General features: G+C 42.9%; 1 long non-coding RNA gene across 1 annotated transcript in view; it reads right to left on the bottom strand.

Moving 5' to 3' along the window:
- The window catches only part of LOC106150291, a 49,608-nt gene extending 28,994 nt beyond the window's left edge, over window positions 1-20,614 (bottom strand). Inside the window, exons 1-2 of the long non-coding RNA XR_001237017.1 lie at window positions 18,353-20,614; window positions 17,164-17,297 (exon numbers count right to left, since the gene is read on the bottom strand). This is a non-coding gene — a long non-coding RNA (uncharacterized LOC106150291). The remainder of the gene's footprint in view (window positions 1-17,163; window positions 17,298-18,352) is intronic.
- Window positions 20,615-21,334: the final 720 nt, after the last annotated feature.

Genomic DNA, 21,334 nt, shown 5'->3' with positions numbered 1-21,334 from the left:
TCTCAGTAATTGCAATTTATTTGACCATCCATCCTTGGAAGCTACTCAGACTGCATCCACAACCTTACTGCTGTCAATTACCTTTCAGTGAACATTTTGTTAGGTTGAAAGTTTCCTTTCTCTGCATTTATTCATTTCACATAAATCTCTAGAACTGAAATGACTGAGTAGAAAGTTTGAAATAAGTCTGACTAAATTACTTTTCAAAATTTACATTAATTTATATTGCTATGAATAGTAGATGCCTGCCAGGTCCCATAAAAATTCACCAGAACCACGTATTTTCCAGTAAGCTATTTTTTGGTGAGTTTATGTACAGTTATAATTTGCACTTCTTTGCATATTAGCAAGTTACACTCATTCACGCATGTGCTGGATGGTGGATTTATTTATGGGGCATCCATTCCTTGCCACGTACTTAGTATAGGCACCAGACCTCTGAGCAGTGAACAAAACAGACAGAACCCCCAGCGCTGCACAAGTTATATTCTAGTGAGCATTTTCCTGTTTCTTCTGTACTCTAGCAATCACATGACTCAAAAACAGTAGGGGCTGGACATATACATCTTACATTTAATAGACTGGGGTAGCAGGGCCCGCTCTAAAACACCATTCTGCACCTGGTTAAGCAGGGCCTTGCACTATCTGAGTTCTCTCTGCTCCACCTAGCACCACTGGCCTTGTTCATTTCAGCTCAGGCTACCCTTCCCACGTAGATAGCCCTGGGGCAAGGCTGGGCAGCTTGCTGCCACAGGTGCCAGGATATGAAGGACATCACCCCGACCCTGCCAACCTGCAGAAGATCAGCAACTGCGCTTCCCCAGAAATATCAGCATCCTCAAGCTCTCTCTCAGAGAAAAGCTTAAAGGTGAAGGGCCCCTGTTTGGAGGCCATTGAACAATTAGCTGCCCAGGGTAGCCGACTCTGTCCTGCAGATGGAGGCCCCTTCATCTCCTAGCCTGAGCAGCCTCTCTTCCCAGGGTCCAGCTCTGACGTTGCCAGCCTTATGGCTATGGTGCCTCCGCAGATCACATGTGGAGATGACATCGCGGATATTCTCAATAATTGAGGTTGCTCATTAGATCCATAGGATAGGCCAAGCTGGACGCTCTCGCACCTGTGCTTGGGGTGGCTTGGGGTACAGTGACCTCCCACTAGAGCTGCACACCCAAGAAGCTGGGTCTGCAAGACAGCAGCTAGTTGACCACCCTGGGGTTCTGGTCTCCTTCTGTGTCTCAGTAGTATCTCAGTATCTTTTTCTAACCTCACATACATAAGAATTCACACACTTCTTATATAAAAATTATGAAACAAATATAAATAAAAAGAAAGAAAAATACTTGCAGACAGTCACGGTGGACATTTTGGAGTGTGTCTTTAAACATGTATGTTGCATTCGTGTATATATGTATGTAAAGACAGGTGGACAGACAGTGCTATGGTCTGAGAGTGTCCCCTCCAAGTTCATGTGTTGAAACTTCTTTGCCAATGTGACCGTAGTAAGAGGTGGCGCCTTTAGGAGGTGATTTGGCCAGGACGGCCCTGCTTTAATGAATGAGACTAATGATCTTATAAAGGAGGTTTGGGGGCGCCGTGCCCCCCTCCCACCATATGACGACAAAGCTCGTGGTGCCACCCACGAAGCAGAAAAGCCTTCGCCAGACAATGAATCTGCTGGTGCCTTGATCTTGGCTTCCCAGGCTCCAGAAGCAATAAATTTCTGTTGTTTATGACTTGCCCAGTTAAAAGAATTTTGTTATAGCAGCCCTAATGGATTTGGACAGATAGCTAGCTACTCCATAAAGATGCAAATAGGATCACTGCGCTGTGTACATTCGGTCATAAACTTCCCCACTCAGGAGTCTTCCAAGAACACCTTTCCACGTTCCTGATGATTTTTCTACAGCGAAGTGTTCACGGCTGCAGGGTTCTCTGGAATACACTGTAGCATATTCAACCAGCCTCCTTTCCAAAGTCACACGGAGGCCAGGATACAGGGCAGCTTTACCCAAACAGGTTGATTCAAGTCAAGAGCGCTTTAATTTAACTTTGCTCCCAATTTGCATGGGACAAAAAGAGAAAGATGCTGCTGTTCGTTACTTGCTAACATTTGTTCCTTGGAAGGGTTTCATTTCCCCAGTCAATGGGACCTCCTTGGATCTTGGATCAGGAGAAGTGGACGCCATTGAAAGTCCACCACTCTGCCCATTCCAGTGCTACGAGTTTGCCAGCGGTGGGAGGTCACGCTGTCACCAGACAGAAGAGGCTGTGTCCTTCCTGATTGTCTCTTAGTAAGGCCATGCCCTGGCCGGCCGTTGTCTCTCCTTGAGGAAGCAGCATCGCCTCTGATAAGTACAAATCCTTTTATTCCCCCCCTCCCACCCCAGCAAAGAGCCTGGCCTCCAGTATTGCAACAGTGTTTGCGTTTTGTTTAAATCTCCCCCCAAGTGCAAATCTGAAAAAACACAAGCATTTGGGAGGAAGACGGAATCTTGGTCTCTTTTTGAAAATACCTTTAAAAAAGAGTTTTTGAACAATAAGGGTATTGACAAAATTGCATGTCTGAAGTGAAACACACTCTCGTCCTCCTCACTCTGGCTTCCGGTTTTGGTTAACACGTTTTAGTCGACTTCGTTGGTGTTTCCACCGCTTGGCATCCATCCGCCCCTCTGGACCGAGTGCCTGCATTGTCTGGGGACCTGGAGCCTTGAGTCCTGGCAGAGCTGGAATCACTGCCTGCCCTGGACAGGTGTCAACATGTCAGCCAGTCACTACCTAGAGCTGGTGACACGGGATCTGGCAAAGCCCAAAGTAGACCCGGGCTGCTTATTGCTCTGGGCCACTGATTCTTATCTTATTGTTCATTAGACCTGGGGAAATTTGGGAAGGAATGGAAGCCTCCCATGCCAGGAGATGTGGCTGTAGGGCATCCTCAGCGGGTGGGGACCTTGGGCCCTCACTCTGTGACATGCTGTGCTTTACTCAATGCCAGGGCAGAGATGAGAACTCTACCTCTAGATGGCTCTCCCTAGTTTTTTATTTTGGTGGAAATGATACAGTGCTAGTATTGCGTTCACCAGAAGCTGCTGCACACTCTTTTTGAAAGTGGACAGAGATGAAATGAAAAACAAACACCTTTCATTCATCCAAGGCAGACATACATAACATAGTGGTGCTTAGGTATCACTGGATTTCTATGGGCCCAAAGGGGGAGATATACTTGGTGTGACTGACACGGTCCAAAGACAGCTGGAACGTTCTGCCCCTCAACCCCCACCACGTTCAACCAACAAACTCTTCTCATCTCTCCAGCTCCAGCTCAGGCTGCGCGGCTTTCATGCGACTTTCTCCAAACCTTCCTCTTCCATGAGCTTGGCAGAAGGAATACCTGGCGACTTCTGGGGTGTCCTCAGGAACCCTGCTGCTTGCAGCCTGAGGAACTGTAGGCCTCAGGTCGGGGGAAGGAACCCTACTGAATGGTTCCATCTGTGGCACATGGGCTGCAGGGAAGGAGCTATCAGTGCCTTGGTTTTGTTCATTTTTACAGTGCCAGGGCTTTCACCTGAGCTGCATCCCCAGCCATCCCTCCCCTTTTAATTTTTTTCCTTTTTGAGATAGAATTACTAAGTTGCTGAGTTGCTCATAGGCTTGAATTTGGCGATCCTCTTGCCTCAGCCTCCCAAAGTGCTGGGATTCCAGGTGTGCTACCTTCTGAGACCTGCGGGAGCAGGCAGCACTGAGGAGGGGGCTGGGCTGCCCTGTGGGGTGGGGAGGCCCTGTTCCCACTGTGGAGGGGAGAGTGGCTGTCTGAGCTGGGGGGACGGCAGGGGACTCTCTAGACTGCCACAGTCTCAGAACATCTGGACAGTTCCTGGTGGCACGGGGTACAGGACAGACACATTGTCTTGGTTACTTTTCTCTCGTTGCTGAGACAAAATACCCAACGCCCAAAATGAAGGACGGAAAGGTTTATTTAGCTTACAGTTTGTGGAGGTTTCAGTCCATACTTGGCTGGCTCCGAGGCAGAAAATAGCAAAGCAACAAGAGCAAAGAGGGGAATGGCAGCCGAACAGCAAAGCAGCCAGAGCAAAAGGGAAGAGTAGCAGGCAAGCAGCCTCTTCCCATCCCTGACACTGCAAACAGGCTACCTTCACCTAGGGGGCGCGTAGCTCTCACATAATCTCCATGCCCTCCTCTAGCACAGGCTCAGGATGAATACAAAGTATGCACCCTGGCTTCCTGCTGAGTCACTTAGCCAAACCTCTAGACTCCCCAAGTTGACACAATGTATCAACCATAACACACATTATATTTCTCCATTCTCCATCTTGAAGTTCTTCTGTAAATTAAAACAATTGAGATATAATTTTTTTGTGTCTTTTTGAGACAGGGTTTTGCTATGCAGTTCAGGCTGCCTTGAAATTACTTTGTAGCCCACATTGGCCTAGAACTCACAGCAACCCTCCTGCCTCAGCCTCCTGAGTGCTAGGATTACAGAGGTATAAATTACATACAGTGAAATGCACAGATCTCTATTTCCTATGCAGCCACCACATATGTCAAGATCCAGAGCATTTCTGTCACCCCAGGGAAGGACAAGGTCCTCTCCTGTCCCATGCAGTCAACCTTCCTTCTTGCTCCCGGAAGAAACCACTATGCTGACTGCGGTTATCACCTACAAGTTCTACTTGTTCTTGAACTTCATAAAAATGGAACCATACAGAGTATCATCTTTTCCTGTCCACTTTCCTTTGTGTACGGTAACATTTTTGAGATTCACCCTCATTTGCATGATTAGTGGTTTGCTCTTTCTCACTGCAGAGAGGTTTTACAGAGTATGCTATTGCACACAGTTGGGGTTGTGCCTTTGTAGATATTTACTAGGTCTTTGGGTCGTGTCCTGATTTTAGCTATCACAAATACAGCTTATGAACATTTGGGTGGATATTAGTATTTGCTTCTTATTGATAATATCCTAGGAATGAAATTTCTTGGTGACTTGGGAGGAGAATGTTTAATTTTGCTAGAAAATGCCAAACACTTTCCCAGTGGTACTGCTTTCCTTTCGCATTTCTACCAGCAGTGAGAATTCCACTTGCTCTGCCTCCTTGCCAACATTTGATGTTGTCAGTCTTTTTAGCCACTTGGGCAAGTATGTAGTAGTATCCCATTGTGGTTTTAATTTGCATTTCCTTAATGAGTAATGGTTTGAGAGCATTTTCACTTGCTTTTTAAAAAAATTAATTTATTGGTACATTTTAGATATACATAATGATCACATTCATCACAGGGAATTTGTACCCGTACGTGACACAACTTGATTCTTTCTTTTTTCCCATTCCCCAATCCTCCCTCCAATCCCACTTCTCTTCCTTATTGACAAAAGCTTTGCTTTCATTTTTTCCTTCTTTTCTCATCACTTTTTCTTTTCCCTTCCTTCCTTTCCCCCTACCTCATCTCCAGTTCCCCTTCCCAACTGAGCATTTTCTTCCTATTTCTCAATATCTATTATACACTTTGGGCCTTATTTTACACTTCCAGTTTCTCACACAGAGAAACAATGTGGTATTTACACATTTGTGTCTGGTTTATTTCACTTGAAGAGTATGGTCTCAAGGTGCATCCATTTACCTAGAAATGTCTCAAGCTTGTTTTTTCTTTATGGCAGAGTAGTACTCCATGGTATAAAAACCCCCATCTTTAGCCATTCATGAGTTGATGGGCATTTGGGCTGTTTCCAAGATTTAGCTATTACAAACTGTGCTGCTATAAACATAGGTGACATATATCAGTGTGGTATGATGCTTTTAATTCTTTTGGGAAGATACCAAGAAGGGAAATAGCTGGTCACATTGAAACTCTAGTTTTAAGTTTTGAGGATTCTCACCACTGATTTCTACACTCCCACCAACAGTGGAAAAGTGTTCCTTTTTCCCCATAGACCTGTCGGCATTTGTTATTGGTTGATTTCTTGATAATAGCCATTCTTTCTGGGGCAAGATGGAATCTCAGCATTGTTTTAATTTGCATTTCCTGAATGGCTAATGATGTTGATTCCTGCGCTTCTTGATACATCAGAGCTCCCCTTTTGAGAAGTGTGCATTCAGTCAAGCATTTTGCCAGTTCAACATTTTTTCCTTCCACATAAATGAAGGTGTCCGTTGCTTTTTTACTGGCAGCAATATGAAATTTACTAGGAATTTACACTTTTATTCTTTGCAGATTATTTGCATTAATATCACTTTTCAAATAAATAGTACAAAAGATGAGAACACCGTTGCCTCCAGCACACCACGCCCTGTGCACGGCTTTCTTTCTATTGCACCAACTGCTCTTCCTTAGTCTCCCTGGCCACGTCGCTCACTTCCAGTCCTGCCCGGCCCAGAGTTCTCCTCCTCATGTGCTCCTCTTCATCCTGTGCACATGGACCCCCTTGCGACCTGGCCCGTCTCCTGGCTTTCAGTTCTGTTCATCTGCTCCTGACTCCTGAAGCCTTGTGCCCATCCAGAGCCCATACCCATGCACACCATTGTCTGCTCTTCTTAGGCTTGTCAGCATTTCAGATTCAGATTTCTCTAAACAAGGCACAAAGCTTTTCTCGTCTGACTTTTCCTCTCTCTCTCCCACCTTGGATTCTCATCTTTCTCAAGCCAAAATCTTACAACACAGCCTGATTCTTCTCTTTATCCTCATTACCCTCTTGCAGTTCTCCACCAGTTCCAGTTTTACCCCTGAATGTGTCCGTTTCTTCTATGCTCACTGGCAGCTGTAAAGTCCAAGTGGCTGTCCTCTTTTCTGTGGGCTGCTGCAGTGCACTCTGGATTGGTCTCTAAGTTTCATTTCTTGAACGATCTGATCATTCACTTCCTTGTGCAAAATCCTGTATTAGAACAAAGTCTGAACTCCTTATCAGAGCCTAAAAAACCTCTGGGAATGCTTCTGCCTGCTTCCTTGAATCTGTGAACAAACAGATCCCTCCCTACAGGAATCTGGAGGAGAAGCCCATGGCAATCCTGCCATCCTGGAAGCGCTAGTCTTCTATATAATGTCTTGGAAGACTCAAGAGGCATCAAGTCAGGTCCAGGTTTGTTGACCTCTCCAGAGATGTCAGTGGAGATGATACACATCTTGCAACTGAAAACCCAACCTATCAGTGACTCAAGGAGCACCGGGAGCACAACCTCCCAGTGTCTGTACACACGGCTGCAAAGCAGCAGTGAGCAGGTGGTAGCAGGGAGGGGCCACACCGAGCTGCTCAGAGGTTGCAGGTGCTCTGGTCAGGTTGGCCTGGGATCTCTGCTCTGCCCTATCCTTTAGAGCTCTGGGGTATGTTAGCTTCAGAAGCCCTTAGAGCTTCATCTGCAACATGGGGCAATATGGCTCTCAGCAAGGGACACTAATGTGGCAGATGGCCTCTTCCTCTTGCCCTGGAGATGCAAAGCCCAGTGGTTCCTCAATGGATATTACAGAGCAGGACAGGTATGTGGGCTGATGAGGGGTTCTGGATGAGGGGTTGTGGAAGCCCAGGTTGGGACTCTTCTCCCCCACCCCCTCCTCTCTGTGTGTGGGGTGAGTCATCCTGACAAGAGCTTTGAGAGGCACAAGATTTTCTGGCAAGTAGACTGTTGTTTCTGATGGCTGTGCCCGAGCAAGGCCACCTGAGTGACCAGATCTGGCACCTTGTAGGAGCCAAGCACAGCCCTCCGATGGGGGCCCCTTCTCGGCAGCTAAGTGGGAGGTCTGTTCGGGTGTGTGGGGGTGGTGTGGAAGGAGAGTCCAAGCATGGTGCTGGAAACCACAGGTGAAAAAAGATAAATCTCGATGGTTAGGAAATTCCAAGAGCAGAAAGGAAATAATCGCACACACATTATTTAAAAGTGTTTGACAGGAGGACCTTTTTTTTTAAACAGCCCAGGAGGCAGTGGTTAGTTCTGACACTGAAGCGGCAGTAGGGAACTCTAGTCTGCGGTCAGCAGGGGGTACTTTCCATGCACATGAATCACCACACGCACTCACCGAACCCGAGCAGAGCTCAATTTCAGATTCTCTAACCAAAGAGAAAGGCCCCACATGGGGTTAACTGGCAGCCGCATGCTACTGCGGGACGGGAGCCTGTGGAAACATGCTTGGGTGGTTATTGTCCCTTTTGCTCAGATTTGCATAGTGACACAGAGGTGTTGTCTGTCAGGCTCCACATAAATATGTATATATATATTTTTTATATATATACCGGGAATCAAACCCAGGGCCTCATGCTTGCCAGGCAGGTGTTGTACCATGCAGCTGCATCCCCAGCCCAAATATGTAGGTTTTATGTCACTTCTTGGTAGAACAGACCAAGAGAAGTCATGGGAGAGTTAAGTCTTGAGACTCCATCGCCTTGATTATTAATATTTTTGAGCAGCTTTATTGCAGTGTAATTGACATCTGACAATCTGCACATAGTGAGAGTGTACCAAGAGTGCACATGTGTGTATATCAGTGAAACCATCAAAATGATCAATATCATGAACACACCCATCACCCCTCCCTGAAAATTTCCTCATTCCCTTTGTAACCTGCCTTCCAGGCCTCCCTTCCCCACCCCTATTTATTCCTATCACTTTCTAATATCACTACAGATTTTCATTCTCTATAAGCTTTATGTGAATGGTACACACAACATGTAGACTTTTTTGGTCTGACTTCTTTTAAGCAACAATATTTCTCAGATTTATCTATGTTGCATTTATCAATCATTTCTTCCTTCTTTCTTTTTTTCTGCCAAATAGATACCTATTGTATGGATACACCATAATTTGTATTACTGTTAATTTTTATTAGTACATGCTTGTAGTACTTACTATTACATCACTGTGGGGAATTAGCACATCTTAATTATTTTTACTTCTTCCTTTCCACCCCTTTCTTCCCATTCACTCCATTTTCTGGTTCCCTTTCTGACACAATTGTTTATCTGTTTATCTGTTGATGAATTTAGATGGTTTCCAGTCTGGGGCTATCACAAATAAAGCTACTGTGAACATTTATGTCCAAACCTTTGTATGAACATTTACTTTTTTTTCTCTTGGAATTAAAATGGCAGGACGTATGGTAGGTGCCTGTTTAGGTTTTTAAAAATTTATTTATTTATATTTATTTCATGTTTAAGTTTTTAAAGAAATTTTAAACCATTTCCCAAACCGTTTTGTAGAGTTTTACATTCTTGCTAGCTGTGTATGAAAATTTCATTTTTTTCTACATCCTGGACAGGACTTGGTACAGACAGTCTTTTTAATTTTAGCCATTTGAAAATATGTGTAATGGTACCCAGGGTGGCCTTAATTTGCATTTCCTCTATGGCTAATGATGCCAAATGTCCTTCCATGTACTTATTCCCATGCATATGTCTTCTTTGAGCTGTTTTCCTTTCATTGACTTCTGAAAGTTCTATACACATTGTAGTGGATTGATAACTGGTGGTCAACTTATAACCCCCAGCTGAACTGAGTAACTGTGGTGCTGGGTGTGGGAGGCCCACCTGAGGACTGTTGCCAGCAGCATAAGAGGCAGACCTGGAGAAGAAGCAGGCTGTTGGGAGCTGAGAGAGGCTGTGGGGAGCTGGCTTTCCTGATGAACTTGGCTGTTTTCATCCTCCGAGGAGCTCAGGACCTCGCTGGCACTGAGAATGGCTTCGGTTCACTTTGGAGAGCTCTGGTCCTTACTTTGAGCATAGCTTCCTGGTTCCAGAGGGGAAGATGGTGCACTGCCGGCCTCCTGGAAAAGCTTGCTGTGTTGGCTTCCCTGATGGGAACTCAGCCATCCTGATCATCGGAGGAGCTCGGGACCTCACTGTTGCCGAGGAAGGCTGTGGTACCTTTTGGAGGAGCTCTGGTTCTTCTGAGCATCACTTCCTGGCTCCAGCCTGCTAGCACAGATCCTTCATCCTGCTGGCACAGACTTTGTAGATTCCACCACTGACCTTTGGGCCTTCCCAGCAGATCCGTGAAACAGGTCTGCATGAGATGTTGTCATGGGTTCTGGGCCTCCAGTTGGATTCATGGGAGGCATTGTTATGAGCTCTGGGTATTCAGCTCAACTCATGTTGAGGGATCCAGGCCCTCAGCTGGATTCCTTGGTCTTAGTGTGTGGACAGATTTCCTGCACTCTTTTGTATACTGTTCTTTGGGTGACTATTATAAATAATCATATAAAGTATGTGTCCTGTATTAAATTGTTCCCCTTGCAAAATAAGCACCAAACCAACATACACATTCTACATACAAGTACAGTGTCAGATATGGCATGACAGGAATGTTCTCCCCATATGTGACTTGTCTTTTCATTCTGTTAAAAAGTCTTTTAAAAAACAGAAATTTATAACATCTAATCTGTATGTATATATATTATATTATATATGTATTATATATGTGTATTATGTATATATATGTATATATATATTGTATTTGGGTTCATATATGAAAATTGCTTAGGCAAAAGGTCAAAACATTTTTCTGGCATGTTTTCCTCTAATAGTTTATAGTTTCAGATTTTACATTGAAATCTGCAATCCATTCTGAATTTCTTTATATGATAGAAGTTATGGATCCAAGTTCTTATGTATGTAGACATGTATGTATGTGTGTATGTATTGTTGACCAAGGATGTCCAATTGTTTTAGTTACAATTGTTGAAAAAGCCATTCTTTTTCCATTGAATTGTTTTGGCATCTTTGTCAAAAATCAGTCATTCTTATTTTTGTGTGTGTCTGTTTCTGGGCTTGATTTGGTTCACTGATCTTTTTACCTATCTTGATTCTAAAACCAAATTGTTTTGGTTACCTGTAGCTTTAGAATAAATCTTGAAAGAAGATGATTTGAACCCTTCAATATTTCTTTTTTAAAAGTTATTGCAGCTATCTGATCCTTGGCATTTTCATATAAATCTTAGAATCTATTCTTTAATTTCTACACAAAGCCTGGTGAAATTTTGATTAGCATTGTATTGGGAAGAGTTGGCTTTTTGCAATGTGGAGTCTTCTGTCCAATAGAAAAATATCTCCAGTTATTTAGGTCTTCTCTAACTTATTTCAGCAATATTTTGTTATTTTTAGTGTACAAGCCTTGCACATATTTTATTAGTTTTGTCTATAACTGTTTTATATTTTTAGTATCATAAATGAATTAAATTTTAATATCTAAATTTTCATTACTCCTATATAGAAATACAGTGATATTTTATATTTGTTCCTATGTCCTGCAAACTTGCAAGCAAACACTTATCAGCTTTGCACAGTCCTGAGGATATTGACCACTCATGACTGTGTCAACTAAGAAACCTTCATTCTAAAAGCATTTATTTCTTTCTCTTGACTAATTGTGCTGACTAGCATTTCTAGTTCTGAGTTGACTTAGTGGTGAGAACAGACATCTTGCTCTGGTTTCTGATCTTAGGATGAAAAAATTTGGCCATTCAGCATGAAATTTGTGAGCTATAGGTTTTTCACAGTTGCTTTTAAATAGGACAGGAGAGTGTTCTATTCCTAGTTTTTGAATAATTTTAACCAAGACTGAATGGTAGATTTTGTCAAGTGTCTTTTTCTGCATCTATTGAGGTAATCACATGGTTTTTACTTTGTAGGTAATATTGTGACTTGTACTGATTAGATTTGAATATCAAACCAGCCTTGCTTTCCTGGAAAAAAGCTCCATTTGATCATGATTTTTTAACCTTTTTACAATTGTTGGGATGGGTTTGCTGAATTTTCTTTAGGATTGTTGCATTTTTGTTCATTTGGGCTACTGGTCTGTAGCTTTCTTTCTTGGTTTGGAAGCAGGGCAGTGATAGGCTCAAAGATTTGGAATTGTCTTAATTTTCTGAAAAAAGTTTGTAAGGATTGGTATCCATTCTTCTTTTAGTGTTTGGTAACATTCACTACTGAAGCCATCTGAGCTTGGAATTCTCTTCATGGGTACGTTTTTACCTACCCACTCAATTTATTCCACAGATAGAGTGCTATTTAGAGTAGTTATTTATTTTGTGTGAGCTCTGGTAGGTTGTATCTTTTAAAGAATTTCTCCATTTCATCTATATCTTCTAATTAATTGGCATAAAATTATTCATAATATTTCCTTATTTTCAATATCTCTAAGTGATATTACACTTGGAGATTACGCTTAATATCTGAGTGATAGTACATGCATGATTCTGAATATTGGCTATTTTGTATGTTAACTATTTTTTTTCCTAGTCAGTCTGACTAGGGGTTTTTACATTTTATTGACCTATGCAAAGAGCTAGCTTTTGGTTTTATTTATTTTTATTTATGTTTTCATTTTTTCTATTTCACTGATTTGTCATTTTGGTCTCTATTATTTCCTTTCTGAGGCTTACTTGGGTTTAAATTGTTCTTCTAATTTCTCAAAGTGGAAGGTGAAGTCACTGACCTGAGACCTTTCTTTTTTTTTCTAAAATAGACATTTAGTGCTATAAATTTCCCCTTAAATCTACTGTAATGACATCCCATAAAAGCTGTCATATTCTGTTCTCATTTTTACTCTATACAAAATGTTAATTTTCCTTTTCATTTCCCATTTGACCTACTTTTATTGAGAAATGAGTTGTTGCATTTCCAAGTGTTTCAGAATTTCCCATTTACATGTTCGTTAATGGTTACTTTTTAAATTGTACTTTGTTTAGAAAACATACTTCATGTAATGTGAATCCTTTTAAATTCATTAAGCATAAGGGGAAGTAAAAAGAATTAAGATGTGCTATATACATGCACCAACTTCCCGTTATGAATGCTATCATTGTGTACAGCAAAGATGTGCTGATAAACACAAAAAATTTACTAAGTATGTTTTATGGCTCCGAATATATAGTATATGTTGGAAAATATTCCATGTGTCCTTATAAAGAATATGTGTTTTGTCGCATTTGGACCAAGTTTTCTATATATGATAAGTAGGTAAATTTTTATTCACAGGGTTGTTAAAACTTCTAAATCTTTATTAATTTTCTGATATATAATTGTTCTATCAATGATTGATAGAGAGGCATTCGACTATAACTATAAACATGTACTTGTCAACTTCTCCTTATATTTTTATCAGTTTCTGCTTCATGTATTTTGAAGTTCTGTTATAAGGTGCAGAGACATTTAGCATAGTTATGTGTTATCAATAAATAGATCCCTCTAGCATTTTGCATGACCTTCTTTATCCCTTATGAGTTTCTGCTTGAAATATACTTTTATATTAGTATAGCTATCCACATCCTTTTTGTCAGTGTTCACATTGTATTTCCTTTCCCATCCTTTTTCTTTTGATCTATGTGTGTCTGTATGTGAGATTTTTTTTTTTTTTCTAGTACTGGGAATTGAATTCACGACCTTGTGCTTGCCAGGCAGGTGCTGTGCCACTGAGCTAAGTCCCCAGCCCTGATGTGTGTCTTTATGTATAAAGTACATTTTTGTTAGTAGCATATAGTTGACTCTGGCTTTTTAAAATGTCCAATTGATAAACTGCTTCTTACTGAAATTGTTTAAGCCATTTATATCTAAGGTAAATTATTGGTATGGTTAGATTTACTCCTCTCACTCTCTGTACTTCTTTTTTAAATTTATCCCATCCGTTCTTCACTCTTTTCCCTCTCTTTTTCTGGGATTAATGGAATGTCTTGTTTTTGTGTTGGGGATTGAAACTAGGCCCTTATGTATGCTAAGCATGTGCTCTACCACTGAGCTACGTCCCAACCTCTTAATTGAGTATTTTTATAATTCAGTTTTATCTCCTCTGTTGTTTTGTTTGCTATGCTTCTTTTTTATTGTGTTATCTTAGTATTCTTTAGAGTTTATAGATCACATCTATCATAGCCCATTATAGACATTATACTACATATATTGTAGCAGAAGCTTACAACAGTATATTTAATTTCTCCCTTACCAGTCTTAATATTATTATTGTCATTCATTTTACTTACGTATATATTAGTGTAATTCTATACGACAGCTTTTTTTATTGAAACATTGGGTTGTGTTTTATAATCAAATCTACTTTCTTTAATCCTGAGATGCTGAAGTTTTATAATTTCCTTTCTGTGTAGAGGCCACTCTTTAGGTACTTACTCCTTATGCAGGCTTTCTGGTGACATGTTCTCTTAAATTTCCCTTCATCTGAGATTTCTTTATTTCTCCCTCACTCCTAGAGAATAGTTTGACTTCTGGTTTCCAGTTCAGCAGTCTTAGTTATTTTCTTATTGCTGAGACAAAATACCCACTACCCAAGGTTAAAGGGGGAAAGGTTTATTTAGCTCACAGCTTTTAGAGGTTTCAGTCTATAATGGGCTGGCTCCAAGGCAGGATGGCATGGCAGAGGAGAAACAGCTCATGGTGGGCAGAAGGTAGCAAAAGAAGCAAGAGATCTTAGCAGCTTTTTTCTGCCTCTTTTACATTTTATCTTGGCTACCAGGATTAGGGTGGTACCAAAACAATCAGTGGACTGATTTAGTAATCACCCATCCTTATCCCTAGCATCCTTAATCCTAGCATCGCACCATGAGTCCATCCCACATTCTAGATTCAGCCACTGCTGAAAAAGTCCTACCTATGACAGCATGAGGCTTTGGGGAGGGCACCTATGCACAAGCCCTATCAAACACAGAAGGAATTTGGAAGTACAGTAATCACTCAGTAAAAAGCTTGTGACAAACTGAAAAATTAACAGCTCTTAGTCTATCAGGGAAGTGAAGGCAGAGGCAAAACCACTGCCCTAAATGCTGAAAGACCTGCAGGTGAATAGACTACAATAGCTTATCAGAACAGAAACCAACCCACCAGCTGACACATCTACCAGGAACCAGGGCCGGTTGGAGAAATGTGAACTATAATTAACGAGTTGCTGGGGTTCAGTGTGGACTAGTCTAAGATCTTACCTCTCCAGGGCGACCCAGTAAGAAAGAGTCCCCTGTACTTCTGTGAATATTAGCTCACCCAGGATCTCACAGTGATTACTAGGAGGAAAAAAAAAACCTTGTGTTTGGTCAAGAGGATGGAGAAAAGGGAATTATTTTGAAATAAGCTGGAACATTCTGTTCTATCTGGTCAAGAGAAACTATTTTCCAGAGCCTAAACAGTTGAGATGGTGTCAGAGCTTAAGTGACCTGGGAATGGGAAACAAAGCCAGTCCACGACATCCATCCTCGTCCCCTTAAGGGCCTTGGGTGGGGTCTGCGAGGCACGTGTGGCATTTACAAGACAGAGACACAGGGTCACTGAGACTTGAGATCTCATGTTGGTCACCAAATGTGTCCCCTCTGCCACATCACCTAAAGCCTGTTTACTGTATCCCCTTTTACCCACTACAAAATGCATGGCTATTGAGGAAAAAATGACAAGGTACTCAAAGACCAAAAAATATATTGTCTGAAGAGACAAAGCAAAGATCAAAATCAGACTGATCCACCACAAATTGTTTTTATTAGTCACAGAATTCAGAGTTGTCAGTTCTTTCCTCTCAGTACCTGCAAAACACATTGCCATTTCCTTCGAAGTTTTGTAAGTTTTGTTTTATATTTATCTCTGGCCACTTTCTTTGTCTTTAATTTTCAGAAATTTGACTGTGATTCGTCTTGGTGTGGATGTCTTTGGGCTTTATCCTGTTTGGGATTTGTTCTATTCTTTCACATTCTCATCTGTAGGTTTATACTCTTTGCCACATGTGGAAAGTTTTTACCATTATTTATTTGATTATTATTGCCGTCCTACTCTTTTTCTCATTCCCATTGGGCTTCAGCTTAGAAGACTGACAGAGCTTTTTCTACCAGCTCACGGATCTCTCAGACTGCTCATTTGCCTCGTCCGTTTTCTATTGTTCAGATTGGATGATTCATAATTATCTGTATTCAAGCCCAGCAATTCATTCTTTGTTGTCTCCAAACTATCATTGGGCCCATTAATACATTTAGTTGCAATTATTGTATTTTTCAATTTTATGATATGTAGCTTATTTAGTATCTTATATTCTTTCACCTAGATTTTTTTATGATTTCTATTTTATACTTTTGTTCCAAGGAGGTACTTCATTACCCTTTGAATAATTTTTACAATTATTGCTTTTTAGGGGGGTACTGGGGACTGAACCCCGGGCCTTCACACTAGGTCACATCCCCAGCCCTTTTTATTTATTTTTTGCTTTGAGATAGGGTCTCACCAAGTTGCTAAAATGCCCAGGCCAGGCTTGAGTCCACCTTTTGATCCTCCTGCCTCAGCCTCCCAGAGTTCTGGGACTCTAGGAATGTGCTACCACACCCAGCTTTTGCTTGCTGCTTTAGAATGCTCTTTAGAATATTCCAACATTGGAGCCATCTCTGTGTTGGCACCCACAGAATGGCTTCTCTCATTCAGGTTGTAACTGTCTGGCTGCTGATGTGACAAGTGATATTTTATTGTCGTAGACATCCTGGCTACTAGGCTGTGGGACTCTGGATCCTGAGTAGTCTTTTTGTTTTGTTTAGTCATCCTGTTTAGGTGTAATACTTTTTTTTGGTACCGGGAATCGAACTCAGGACCTTGCGCTTGCCAGGTAGGTGCTTGTGCCACTTGTGCCACCGTGGCCCTAGGTGTGGCACATAGCACTGCTAGGGAGAACGTTTGATTCTACCTTCGGCCCAGTTGACACTTCCTGATGAAAACACCAATCTCAGCCTCTGCTCACTACTGACTGGGGTGCAAGGTCGGCTCCCCCTGGGCCCCACTGACATGATGACAAGCGGGGTGCTGAGAGCCAGATGTTGTTCTTCGCACACCCTCATTCATCTCCGGGCTGCTGCTGCTGACACCAGAAGGGAAGAACTTCTGGGGCTGGAGGCTGAGCTCCCCTGGGGATGCAACCCCTGGGGAAACCAGCGCAGAGTTGAGCAGCAGCTTCCCTCATAGCCTGACCAGCTCCACTGGACAGAAGCAGGGCAGGGACGCGGGGCAGAAAACGGACTGCAGGAGCACGATACGCACATTATCCTCCCCTAAGTACCTTGCAGATGTCTCAACTTTTCACCACAAAAAGCAAAAACAAACGCACAGTCCCTCTGAGCCAGGGAATATGCTGACCATTTCCCCATCTGTAGGACGAACGAAACCAGGAAGGAAATGGGAATAAATGATACAGGAGAGTGTAACTGGCTTACCTGTGGAGACATTTCATCACTAGGAAAACCTTCCATGCAGAGAAGGTCCTAGTGCCTGGATACCTTTGAAGTTCGATCTCAGCAGTGCTTGCACTTGCCTAGCATGTGCTAGGTCCTGGGTTCAATTTCCCGCACTATGAAAAGATAAAAATAATGAGTAACATTGACTTTTATTGGGTTCAATCCCCAGCCTTGAAAAAGTATAAAAATAATAGATGATAAAATGTGATCTTTATTGGTTTTAATGGGAAAAATAATATAAACCCATTAAAAATAACTGCACTATAGAGGAAAGCAAAATTTAGAAAAGATGATTCCTCTAAACAGCCTTATGGATCACCACTCTCAATGGTTTTTTTAGGCCACTCAGGTTTTTTTTTTTTTTTTTTTATCTTTTGGGATTCTTTGTGCCCATTTCACTGGGGACTGAACCTAGGGCCTCTGCTCTGCACTGTATCCCCAGACCTTTTTTATTTTTGAGACAATAGGCTCTTGCTAAGTCACTGAGTTGCCCAAGTGGAGATCACACTCATGATCTTCCTGCCTCAGCCTCCCAGAGTGCTGGGATTACAGCACCATGCATGCCCAGATCTCAGATTTTTTTTTCATGTAAATCTGTGTGTGTATGTTAACAGAACTGGGATTATAGTAAATCTATCATCTTTCCTTTTTAATTGAAACCCTACATTTATATTTTAATATCTGGCATGAGCTTAAATATGACTTTTTACTTAAACACAAAATTTTACATAAAGATTATGGTTTTCTTTGAACCAAAGAACAAAAGAAAAATTATAGCCATGAACATAACCCAGGTAGTAAGACCCTGAAGTTGTGGTTGTCTTCTATTGGCCCCCGTGACTCTGGCGGGCAGGTGGCAGCTGGAGGTCGTGTCTGGGGACCCAGGGAGCACAGTGACTCAGCTAAGTCATGGTCCGAGGAGCAGGAGGAAGCTGACCAAGCCTAGAAGCTGTCAGGAGGGGCCATCTCTCCTGCTGGCAAATTTCTCTTAAGATAATGAAAGTGTTTTTAGGTTCCTCTTTGTCTGTGTGCAAATAAACCGGGCAGCTGTGGTGACTCCGGGTGCAGATGAGGGTGCAGGGCACACGTTAGGAGGACGAAATGGTTTCTCCTGCATTTTGCATGTTTTCCCTTCTGCATTTAACCCTAAAAGATATTCTGCTTTCACCTGATTTACATTCGGATTCGTTTCTCATGTGGCAGATCGACGCTTCTCCGATGTCGCCACGAGGGATTCTTTGCGCCCATTTCACGTACAACTACCCGGATTTTGAAGCATTGTCCTTCTTAGGGGTATCAGAGAAAACGCAGCGGGGATGAGAAATCTGCCTCAGCCCTCCTTCGCATGCTACAGGCTTCCTTTAAGGGGCACACAGCATGTCCTTAGGTGCTTTCTGGTTGATTGATACATTTTCTCAGTACGGGGTAAGAAAACGAGATTCTTGATGCTTTTGCGTTAGTTGTGGTGACTCGTGGGGAGCAGCAAGTCCCAACTGGACAGCATGTTTGGACCCAGTTGAGACCGTGTCACTGCATTCCAGCAAGCCCCATGCACCTACTCAGCCACCTACCCATTTGAAGCTCCAATACAAAGTGCTGAGTTACAATGTACCCTATGCGTCTGTCCCTGTGACTACTCAAACCTGCTCTCTGCAGTCAGAACCGAATCGCGAATACAGTCCCAAAGTCGTCTCCACCTCCCTCCTACTGGAGGACTGACATCCCTTCTCTAGCGCCTCCGAATCCAGGCACCTAGTGTCATTGGAAACCCTCAAAGCCTTCTCTGTCCCTGCTCCTGGGCCTGCTTCCTTCTCAGCCATCTTGGAGTCTCCTTGGAGTTGATATCATTACTTTCTCAGATCCCTCTTGGGTCCTCACGGACCCATGCCAGATTCATTCATGGATTGCTCAATTTCAAGCCAGAGGGTTTCCCAGAGAGCCTCTTGTAGGTCTCCAAGCTCTTCCCAGTTGGGATTAGCTGTCTCTTTCCCTGACTTCTTGGGACCCCGGAGAAGGCTGGGCACAGGGCTTCTCCTCACTTCTGCAGCCTCCACCCCTGTCCCGTCCAAAGCAAAATCTGGTCCCTAAAGATCAGCATCCTTCCCAATCACCTGAGAAGTAGTCTCACCCTTGTTAGCTCCTCTAGTCATTCAAGTCTCAGGAAATATTTTACTGTGATACATCGGGCTAAATTTGAAAAAGAAAAAATAATCCCCCCTTTCCCCTACATCCAGACACCGCCACAACTGTCATCGACTTGGGCTTCCTTTTCTTGTGAAAATTGGTTCACTCACCTGTCATTATCATACGCACACAACATTGTCATACGGACACCTCCACGTTGCTGCATGAAGAGTAGTCATCCTTTCAATACGTAACATGCGATTTAGACATTTCTAATGATCTACAATCTGAGTGCTGCATATGCTAGTCAGAATGGAGATTAAAAGAACAACATACCGATACTTCTTTCCCCCATATTTTGGATTATTTCCCTTGCGCAGAGGGTCATGAGCCCCTTCGAAGTTCTTGACACACCATGATAAATGGTTTTCCATGGGAGACTGTGCAAACGTTCACCGTCAAGAGCTATGTGTGAACATAACACTTGTACCTTGCCCTTGCCCATATTGGGAATTGACATTACAATGTTAATTTTGGCTAATGGTGGGGGCCAAAACACAGTTCTGGCCATTTTAATTTGACTTCTAATGTAGATATTGAGTGACTTTCTGTAGACCAGTTATGTCATCCTGGCTTTCTACTGAATAAACACTCTCCTGTCTTTCAGTGTCCGGGCCTGTGAAAGCTAGATTTCAGAAAGCTCTGGCAAGCTGGTCTCCCCTGGGCATTGATGCCAGGCATACCTTGCTTCGTAGAGCCAGCTTAATTTTTATTTTAAAGTGGCTCCCTCCTTTCTTGAAGAGGACTTGGCAAGGGTTCCAACCTGTCATGGTCAATTAGACACTTGTCTCCTTTGCTCCCAGGAGTTGACTTGTTGGGCTGGATGTGGGTACCAGATGCCACCTCCTGCTTGGCTGTCCTCTTGATGACATCATCTCTACTTGGAGTGGCCCATGGGCAGCGGACTGGGAAAAAATTTGATCGGCCTGGACTGTGTTTGGTCACAGATCAGCGACATCTAAGGAGCGGCTGGCTGCAAGTTCCCTTGAAGGCTGGTCATGTGGCTCAAGCAGGCTCTAAACCACTCATCCCTTCCAAGTGCCACCACGCCCGGCCTCTCAGTGCTGAGAAGGTAAGCCAGGCAGAGACCAGAGCGTCTCTAATTCAGGTGTGATAAGGCAGAAGGAGAGGTTTTAGCACACAAAATGAGCCTCCTGTCTGAGGCAGAGCCAAATTCATCTTCAAATATATGCACAGTTAACACATTTGTGGCCTCTTTATGCTGTCCAAGTCCTTTCTAAGAGGACCACCTTCTCTTACCAAGACAGTGGCCTCTTGAACAGAGTCCCACAGACAGACTAATGAAGACTACATTTTGCTTCTCTCACTGTTGAAACATTGCTGAAAGCCCCCCACCTGCTAGACTTGGGGTGATAAAAGCAAGTCAGAGTCAGCCTGCCCTCTAGAAACTTTCAGTGACCAAGTCCGTGATTAGAGTAATGCAGGGTTGGAATTTTGCTAGCTGAACGCAGAACACCTAGGGAAGATGGGGTCCTGCCAAGATTCTCAGAAGACATGGATACTGAGCTGAATTTGGGGGCCGGAGAGAGATGTAAAACTGCATAAAGTCTGCGTGCTTGAAATGCCATCTTGAAACGTTTTATGCCTTGTGAAGGATTTGGGGCAGTTCAGGAAACAGAGGGTATGGCTAGAGAAAAGTGCCCTCGGAAGCTGTTTCAGGCATAGATTAGAAGGCCTAAGAAGGAGCGAGGGCAATGGTCTTACTCCAAGGAAGAAGCGATAAATGCTTTGGGCTCAAGCAGGAACCAAGAGGGGGAACGATGAGCAGCTCTCAGAGGCAGTAAGGAGGAGCAGCTGCCCGAGTTGGCACTGGTAGTGGTGGGAAAGGGAGGCCTTGAGATGATCCCCAGTTTCCTGGTCTAGGCAGTGGACACTTTGGGGAAAAGAGGACAAGATCAGTTTTTCATGTGCTGAACCCTGGACACCCAGGAGACAAATCAGTGTT

Source organism: Chinchilla lanigera, unplaced genomic scaffold (assembly GCF_000276665.1).
Source record: "Chinchilla lanigera isolate Chin_1 unplaced genomic scaffold, ChiLan1.0 scaffold00069, whole genome shotgun sequence".
Taxonomy (NCBI): domain Eukaryota; kingdom Metazoa; phylum Chordata; class Mammalia; order Rodentia; family Chinchillidae; genus Chinchilla; species Chinchilla lanigera.
This window is presented reverse-complemented; position numbering and strand designations above follow the sequence as displayed.